This window comes from Impatiens glandulifera, chromosome 3 (assembly GCF_907164915.1).
Source record: "Impatiens glandulifera chromosome 3, dImpGla2.1, whole genome shotgun sequence".
NCBI lineage: Eukaryota > Viridiplantae > Streptophyta > Magnoliopsida > Ericales > Balsaminaceae > Impatiens > Impatiens glandulifera.
This window is the reverse complement of record NC_061864.1, coordinates 21679319-21688790: the sequence shown is the minus strand read 5'-3', so window position 1 is coordinate 21688790 and position 9472 is coordinate 21679319.

Here is a 9472-nt window from a genome sequence, read left to right as displayed (position 1 = left end):
TAAAATATTTGATTGACAAAGTGAAAGTGTAAAGTCACAAAATGATAGATTATTCGGAAAAAATATGTGATGAAACATGTGAGAAAATAAGCTGTTTTATCGAAGTGAATAAAATGTGGAATGAGAGCGTTATATTTTTTATTTTAGTAATTTTAAACATTGAATAAATATTATTATAATTTTTTTAATTTATTTTATTTTTATCCTTATCCGTGTGCATCGTACGGAAATTTTCCTAGTAATAATAAAGTTGTTATATTTTTCAATTTCTATAATATATCTATGTAATGCAAATAAATAATATTTTTATTTCTGTTTTTAATGTTTTGTATATCTAGAAAATAATAAATATAAATTCATATTTTAATCGGGTAGTGGGTATCCGTCGATAGAGGTGGCCAAAAAGTCAAATTCGAAAGATTCGATTTGTTGATCCGGCCAATTCGATTCGAATCTGATGGATCAGATTCGAATATCGATCTAATTCGATATTTTTATTGGATTTCCGGATTGGATACAGATCGGGCAAAAAAAATTGAATACCCGAAGCCGATCTGGTGAGTTTTAAAATTTAAAAATAAAATAACATATTTATAAAAATTAGAAACCCTAAATGCCTAAACAATAGTTAGTCTATTTTTATTATTTTTCTGAAATAATATTTTGATGATTTTTAATCAAATATGTCAATTAAAATAATTCTATATTTACTCAAATAAAAATATTATTAAATAATTAATTATCAAACAAAAAATTAGAAATATGAAAAAAATCGGATCGGCGGATATCCGGCTGGCCGATCCAATCCGATCTGGATAGTTGTCGGATACCGGGTCGGATAAGGATCACAAATTAAAAAAATAGAGGCGGATATCCGATCCAAAATATCGGATCGGATCGGATTAGTAGGTTTCTCCACCCTTACCCGTCGGGAATTGGGTACCCGATAAATCGGGGATGAGATATAAATAGAGATACCCGTCGGATTTGGGGTCAGGTAGTAAAATAAAAATCGAGTTCGAAGTCGGATAGTAAAAATGTGACATCACACCCTAATTTATTAAAAAATCAATATAATTCACTATTTATTTATTTAATTATAAAAAAATGGTAAAACTTACTTTTATCCATTCGATTTATTCAAAATTTTCTCGTTATTTTTTTAAAATCACCTTAACTCTAAATTCTGGATCCGTCCATAAGGGATGAATACGGGTACCGTTGTCGTCCCTACCATATTATTCAATGAATAATGGACCATGATGTTATATTGGGAAAAAAATGTAGTAAAAATTTAGTAATAATAAATTGTATTAAGGTTAGTTATGTTTTTAGGAAATAAAATTAATATTTTCATGAGTTAACTTGCATTAAATAAAAGAGTAATGACAGAGCTACAAATTTGTTGGGGATAGATTTAATGTCATATACATTTATATACACTAGCATTTAGCCTGTGCATTTGCACGAGTAATAATATAAAAATCGTGAAAAAAAATTACGGATAACATTTTTTATTTTTAACCGTTTTAAGTTTATGGGTGGGTCAACCCACAATCCGACCCAAGTATCCATTTACTCAACATCATTATATATTAGTTAGTTAAAAAGTTGAACTTATATTAATATTAAAACGTCCCGCGTTTATCAAATTTGGTGTTGAATTTAAAATATAAAGTCTTTGTAGCCTAGTTGGTTAAAGAGTTGTACTTGTTTTGTTAGGTTGCAAGTTCGAAACATACCTCTAGCATTTTTAATTTTATTTTTAACCGTTTTAAATTTAAAAACGGGTCAACCCACAATCCGACCCAAGTATCCAAATTAATCACAGCTCTCGACCCGGCAATCCGAACACTTTAAAAATTAAGCGTCATTATATATATATAGATTTGTAGATTTGAAGAATAAGTTAGTCATGTACAAGTACATTATCTACAAGTACATTGTGTAATAATGGCTCTTTATTTATTATGTATTTGATCTCTTATCTCTCTTAATTCTTTCTATCCTTTTTATTTATTTATTATGAAATATATATTTTAAATAAAATAATAATAAGAAGAATCAAATTAATATATATATATAAAGTAATTATAGAAGTGCTAAATGTAGTTAATTGATTATTTCTTTCTGCTAATTATTTCTCTCTTCTCATTGCTCGTAAGTAAGAAAATCTTAACTAGTTGCGACTAAAATAAAATTTTTGATAAATGAATATAAACCTTGATTTATATTAGTTAAATATATTATTTATAATTTGTTATATTGTATAAAGTAGTTAATTAATTGAATAGTGTTCTTAAGAGTTAATTAACTACTTGAAGTTTTTTAAATACATTGAAAGTTCAAAGACTTAAATAGCATAGTTGAGAGTTAGGTACTTAATTCAACTTTGTGTAATCTTACTTAAGTATAAATAGATAAATGATAAAATCGAAAGTTCATCAAATTATTTTCTCATTTCACTATTTCTCAATGGTTTTAGCTTAGTTCATTTTGATTAATAATCAAATTGAATTTGTTTATGATATCAGATTAACTGTTAAGTGAAGAAAGAAAATCAATTCGAAGTTATTCAAAATATAACATCCAATTTCCTAACTCCACTAGTACGTCCTAACATTAACTCAAACCCTAACAAAGTTCCTATGCAATTTCCTTCGATTCCTACCGTTTTGATTCTGATTCTGACAAATCCAATCTAGATTCCAGTTGACATACCGATTTCGACCGTCAACCACATGACAACAAAAAAGAAATACAACAATGATCCACTTATCATTTATTCAGTTGTTCACCCAGTCTCTACATTTCAACAATGGCTCTCACTAGAAGGGAAATGTATTTCGAATGGAGTTTAAGTGTCAAACTAGCACTACAAGCCAAAGTCAAGATATGTTTTATTGATGGCTCATATCTGTAGCCAAAAGAAATGAATGAAGGTGATCAATGAGGGATTATATATGCCCTTGTAAGAGCATGGATTATGAATACGACCGAACCAAGGATTGTAATAAGATTATAGTAAAAAAACAAATTGTGATATGTGGCTTGAAGTCAAATCCTACTATGAAGGCAATAATGGACCAAGATGATATGGATTACAAAATAATATAAGTTTCGTACAACAACAAAAATTTAGACCTTGAAAAATATTAATCTAAGATAAGGCTATTGTTGGGTTTTCTGCAACGGATTATGACAATGGTAACGGTGGAGATAACCGAGGTCGTGGCAAATGGCAAGGTCGAGGGTGAGGTTGTGCATAAAGCTCACCTCGACAAGAAGACACCAAGCCCCGCAAAGACAAGAGCAAAGTGAAGTCTTACGACGAGCTATGAGATTCAATTAAGAAGAGGACTAGAAGTTGAAGAACTTGTTAGTTTTATTAACAACGACATAGCCGGTGACACAGACGACATAAAAAGTACTAAAGGGATGGTGTTTTATCTCAACGAGAATTTGGCCACCTGACAATCTCTGAAGCAACGAATTATTGCTTTATCTTCATGTGAAGCAGAGTTTATGGCATCTACTACAGCGTCATGTCAAGGAATTTGGCTGAGAAACTTGTTGAGCGAGGTGCTCGGATGCGAGCTGAGGCTGATAACCCTCTATGTCGACAACAAGTCCGCAATAACATTAATGAAGAATCGGGTGTCGATGAATCTGATACCAATTGTGAGTCTAAGCATTGATTGTTAGTAAATTGAAAGTTGTTGGTCTTTATTGTCTTTTATGCAATTATGACTTATTTAATTATTAATGGGCTTGAGCTAGTATTTAGGGTTTTTAGGATAATTACTTCTTTATAAGAGTTGTTTGTAAATGTTGATACACAACACTTAAGACTCTTAAAACTTTCTTCTTCAACAAATATTATTGTCCTTTCTAGTTTTTCTAATGTCTTCTTTCTTCATAATTTGTAGAATTATCCTCAAATATGCAAAGTCGGTAGCAAATCAATCAATTAAACTATTGATTTGCTAACTGACCAAGAATGGAAAGTCATTAGGAAATCAATCAATTAGACTAATTGATTGAAGATTTTTTATCAAATCAATTATATAATTTTATCGTTTAAATTATTTCTTTTCTGTAAATGTATTTTTCACTATTTAAGCATTGGACTTCCTATATAAGAACACAACCAATAAACTAACAATAAATTTCTATTTTTTTTTAAATTTTTACATGATATCAGAGCAAGTTTTTCCATCTTGAAGGAACCTGTTCACAACTTCCGCTGCCTCCTCCAATGGTGGAAATAGCCATTGGAGGAGAACTCAAATGATTATATTATTTTATATTTCTTAAGTTTTATTTTTCTTTATTTTATTACCCACTATGTTAAACAAGTGGGACATTATTTCAAAATTGCATTTTATATTATCACTTTGCACTTCAAGAGCTGAGCCAAGAACCAAGTGCCAAGAGCCAAGAACCAAGTGCCAAGAGCCAAGAACCAAGTGTCAAGAGCCAAGTTCCAAGAGCCACTCCTCTAACTAAGTGAATCATTGATTAAAATTAGACAAATTGAAAGAATGTCATCATCATCATCCAATGAAACTCCAACGTTTCAAGCCAACTCGTTGTCATCAAATTCTAGTGAAACTTTGGCAATTCAAAGCCTTTTCACTGCCATCCAGTGACACTCCGGTGTTTCAAGCCAACTCATTGTCATCAAATTCTAGTGAAACTTCGGCAATTCAAAGCCTTTTCACTACCATTTAGCGACACTCCGTCGTTTCAAGCCAACTCGCTGTCATCAAATTCCAGTAAAACTCTAGCGTTTCAAGACTTTTCACTACTAGCGATACTCCGACGTTTCAAGCCAACTCATTTTCATCAAATTCTAGTGAAACTCCGGTGTTTCAAGCCTTTTCACTACCATCTAGCAACACTTCAGCATTTCAAGCCAACTCGGTGTCATCCACATTTCATCGGTTAACATTCTTATTAAAGCTCTTCCCAAGTCGATTTGAAGAAATATATGGCAAGTTGGGCAATCTCAACATCAATTACCCAACTTGAAGGGGAGTGTAGAATTATCCTCAAATATGAAAAGTCGGTAGCAAATCAATCAATTAGACTATTGATTTTCTAATTTACCGAGAATGGAAAGTCATTAGCAAATCAATCAATTAGACCAATTGATTGAAGATTTGCTATCAAATCAATTATATAATTTTATCGTTTAAATCATTTACTTTTCTGTAAATGTATTTCTCACTATTTAAGCATTGGACTTCCTATGTAAGAACACAACCAATAAACTAGCAATAAATTTCTCTATTTTCTTTAAATTTCTACATAATTATTCTTAGAAGATTCGATAATCAGAACTAACATTTGGTAATAGAGTCTATCTGAAGACCATGTCGTCGATAAGATCAACTTGAGATGCGACGACAATGAAGATCAGAAGTGAAGGGAACGTGATGCTCTCATATCCGTTACTCACGAAGAGTAACTACTCGTCGTGGGCGTTGAAAATACGAGTAAAATTACAAACATAAGGAGTGTAGAAAGTTGAGATGCTCGATGAGGTCCACGAGAAGAATAATAGAATGACTTTCACCGCCATCTATCAAGCACTCCCCGAGAACATTCTTCTCATGGTGGCCGAGAAGGATTATACTAAACTAGTGTGAGAGACACTAAAGACAATGCATCTTAGAGTGGAGAGAGTCAAGGAGGCAAAAGTACAAACCTTAAAGACATAATTCGAGACGATTTGCATGAAGAATGAGGAATTAATGGATGATTTTGCCATGAAATCGTCATCCATTGTGACTGGTATCCATTCCTTGGGAGAGAAGGTGGAGGAGATCTCCACTCTCAAAAAGTTCCTTAAATTCGTACCACAAACATACATGCAAATCGTTACAACTAAGGGTGGCCAAAAAATTCGATCTGAAAGATCCGATCCGTTGATCCGGCCAATCCGATCAGAAAAAATCCGTATCCGATGGATCGGATTCGGATATCGATCCGATCCGATATTTTTACCGGATTTCCGGATCAGATACGGATCGGGCAAAAAAAATCGGATACCCGAAACCGATCCGATGATATTTAAAATTTATTTAATAAATAAATTTAAAAACAAAATATTATAAAATAATTAAATATATATCTCTCTCTACCTTTTTTTTTCTCTATCTGTTTACAAATTACAAACCCTTTCAAACGAGTTTCTTAATTCTTACCTTTCAGATAATCAGATCCGTTTCTTCTTCTTCTTCACATTTTCCTTTCTTCTTCTTCTTCACATTTTCCTTTCTCTGTCTGTTTCTCAAATAGTCATTAGAAGCTGCCGGAGTTGTTCTTCTTTACATTTTTCTTTATCTGTCTGTTTCTCAAATCCTCATTAGAAGTTGCTGGAGCTGGAGCTTGGAGGCTGGAGCTGCTGCGGTAACTTGTAAGTAATGTTTTCTATTTCTGCTGTAACTTGCAAATTTGTTTTCCATTTCTGCTTCTTCCATTTCTAGATCTGTTTTTCAGTTCCTATTTCGTAGTGTTTAAGTATTTGTTTTCTAGTATCTATTTAAGTATATGTTTTCCAGTTCTTAGTGTTTAAGTATATGTTTTCCATTTCTACTGCTGTAACTTGTAGATCTTACTAGTATTCAAGATCTACAAACATGAGTGAGAAATCTATGTCTGAGAGAAATGAAATACCTATTTCTACAAGTCAAAAATCACTAAAGCATCCTATGTCTAGTGATGTTTCTTCTTTTAGTTCTATCTGTGATAATAAGAGAAAAAGTTCTATTTGGTGGTCTCATTTTGATAGAACAGATGATATAAATTATGCAAAGTGCAAATATTGTGCTACAAAAATTGGTTGTGCGGCAAAAAATGGAACAACTCCTTTAGCTAATCATATCAAGAGATGTAAGCAACTTCCTGCTAATATGCTAATATGGATAAGAAACAAAAACTTATGGGAGTTGAAACAAAAACTATTGTCCGTGATGATGGTGTGTTTGAAACAATTTCTCTTCCGTCTTGTTGGCAATTTGATCAAACAACTTGTAGAAAGGCCCTTGCTAGGATGATTATTGTTGATGAGTTGCCTTTTGCTTTTGTGGAACATGAGGGATTTATATACTTCTGTAAGTGTTTGAATCCTGCATTTTCAATTCCATCACGTCAGACCATTACTAGAGATTGTTATAGCTTTTTTATCGAAGAAAAACGAAAGTTAAAAGCTATTTTTGAAACACTCTCTTCTCGAGTTAGTTTGACAACCGATGCATGGACTTCTGGTCAAAATTTGAGCTATATGTGTCTTACCGCTCATTTTATTGATGACAATTGGGTTTTGCATAAAAGGATCATTAATTTTTGTCCTCTTGCTGGCCATTCTGGGTATTTGATAGGTCGAGGTGTTGAAAAATGTTTGATTGATTGGGGACTTAAGAATATTATGACTATGACTGTAGATAATGCTAGTTCTAATGATTTGGCAGTTGATTATTTGAGAAAAAGACTTAATCATTGGGAATCTAGTATTTTGGATGGAAAATTTCTACATATTCGTTGTGTTGCTCATATCTTCAATTTGGTTGTAAAGGATGGTTTGAAGGATATGGATTTATCTATTATGAAAGTTCGTTCTATCGTGAGATATGTTAGATCTTCTCCTTCAAGACTTCAAAAGTTTAAAACTTGTGTAGAAGAAGAGAAGATATAAAGTAAAAGTCTTATTTGTTTGGATGTTGAAACAAGATGGAATTCAACATATTTGATGCTTGAGTGTGCTGTGAAGTTTAAGAAGGCATTTGATAACTTGATATTTAGGGACTCCTCTTGCCATAAAGAGATGATGAAAGTGGGTGGAGATCCTAATGATGAAGATTGGAGAAGGGTTAGTCATTTCTTACCAATTTTGAAGGTTTTTTATGATGCTACTTTGATGTTATCCGGTTCTCGTTATGTCACTTGTCACTTGTAATAGTTGTGCACAAAGTGTGTTTGCCATTGGTTTAGAGATCTCTAATTTGTGCAAAAATGATGATGAAGGATATAGGAAAATGACACAACAAATGAAAGTGAAGTATGATAAGTATTGGGGCGACATTCTTAACATCAATTATTTGATATTTATCTCTATGTTACTTGATCCAAGGCATAAGATGCATCTAGTTGATTGGGTTGTGCGTAATTGTTTTGATGATACCAAAAGCACAATCTTGAATTTGAATGTGAATCTTCTTATTGATGAAATATTCAAGCTCTACACTTCTTCAATGCCTCAAGAAGATAAGCAAACATGTTCCTCTTCAAATAGTCCATTGAAAAATAGGAATGAGAATCGTCAAGGGGAAGTTATGGATTTTGCAAAGTTGTTGACTTCAAGGTTTCAAATGGATGTTGGTTTTGATCATGCTCAAAGGAACAAATCTGAGTTGGATAAGTATCTAGAAGAGACACTTGAGAATGATTATGAGAATTTTAATATTTTGTCTTGGTGGAAGGATAATCAAAGGAGATTTCCTATTCTTGCAAAGATGGCCCGTGATGTACTTGCTATACTTGTGACAACTATTGCTTCTGAGTGGGCTTTCAGTACCGGGGGTCACGTCCTTGACTCATTTCGTACTTCTTTAACCCCGAGAATAGTTGAGGCTCTTATTTGTACCCAAGATTGGGAACGAACAACTAAGGTTGTGATAATTGAAGAAAGTTTAGCATCATTGGAGCAACTTGAAGAAGGTTTAATCTTTTAATTGTTTTATTTAATTTTAATTGATTAATATGTTTTTAAATTTACTAATAATGATATTTATAAATTGTTCATTGTTGATTTTCGTAGGAATGAAAGATTTAACTACAGAGCAACCAAGCTTTATAATTGATGATGAGAGTTATGACTTAAGTCTATCATACCAGAACTAGAAAAATGTCAAGGTACATCATCTTGTAATGTTTGATTGAATAAATCATTGTGGTAAAATATGTGAAGCTATTGTGTTGTTTTTTTTATAGAATAAGCTCATAAATTTTGAGACTCATTGAAGAAGAAGACACTAAAGTTGATGGAACTTCCTACAAGGTTGCAGCCTACAAGTATTATAAAATGTTGAGTCACTTGGGTGGACTAATGTCTTTTTGTTTTAAAAAAATATTGATTTCATTTTGGTATTTGAATTATATTTTTGATATGTATTGTACTTATGAGTTGAATTTTAAGATTTTTAATGAACAATTTCAATTTTCTAGCATATGAAAAAAAATCGGATCAGCGGGTATCCGGCTGGCCGATCCGATCCGATCCGGTATTTTCGGATCGGATAGTGGTCGGATACCGGATCGGATACGGATCGCAATTTTTGAAAAAAAATAAAAGCGGATATTCGATCCGAAATACCGGATCGTATCCAATCCGTAGGTTTGGCCACCCCTAGTTACAAGAATCAAGCAATTTGGTGACCTCAAAAATATGACCGTCAAGGAGATCGTC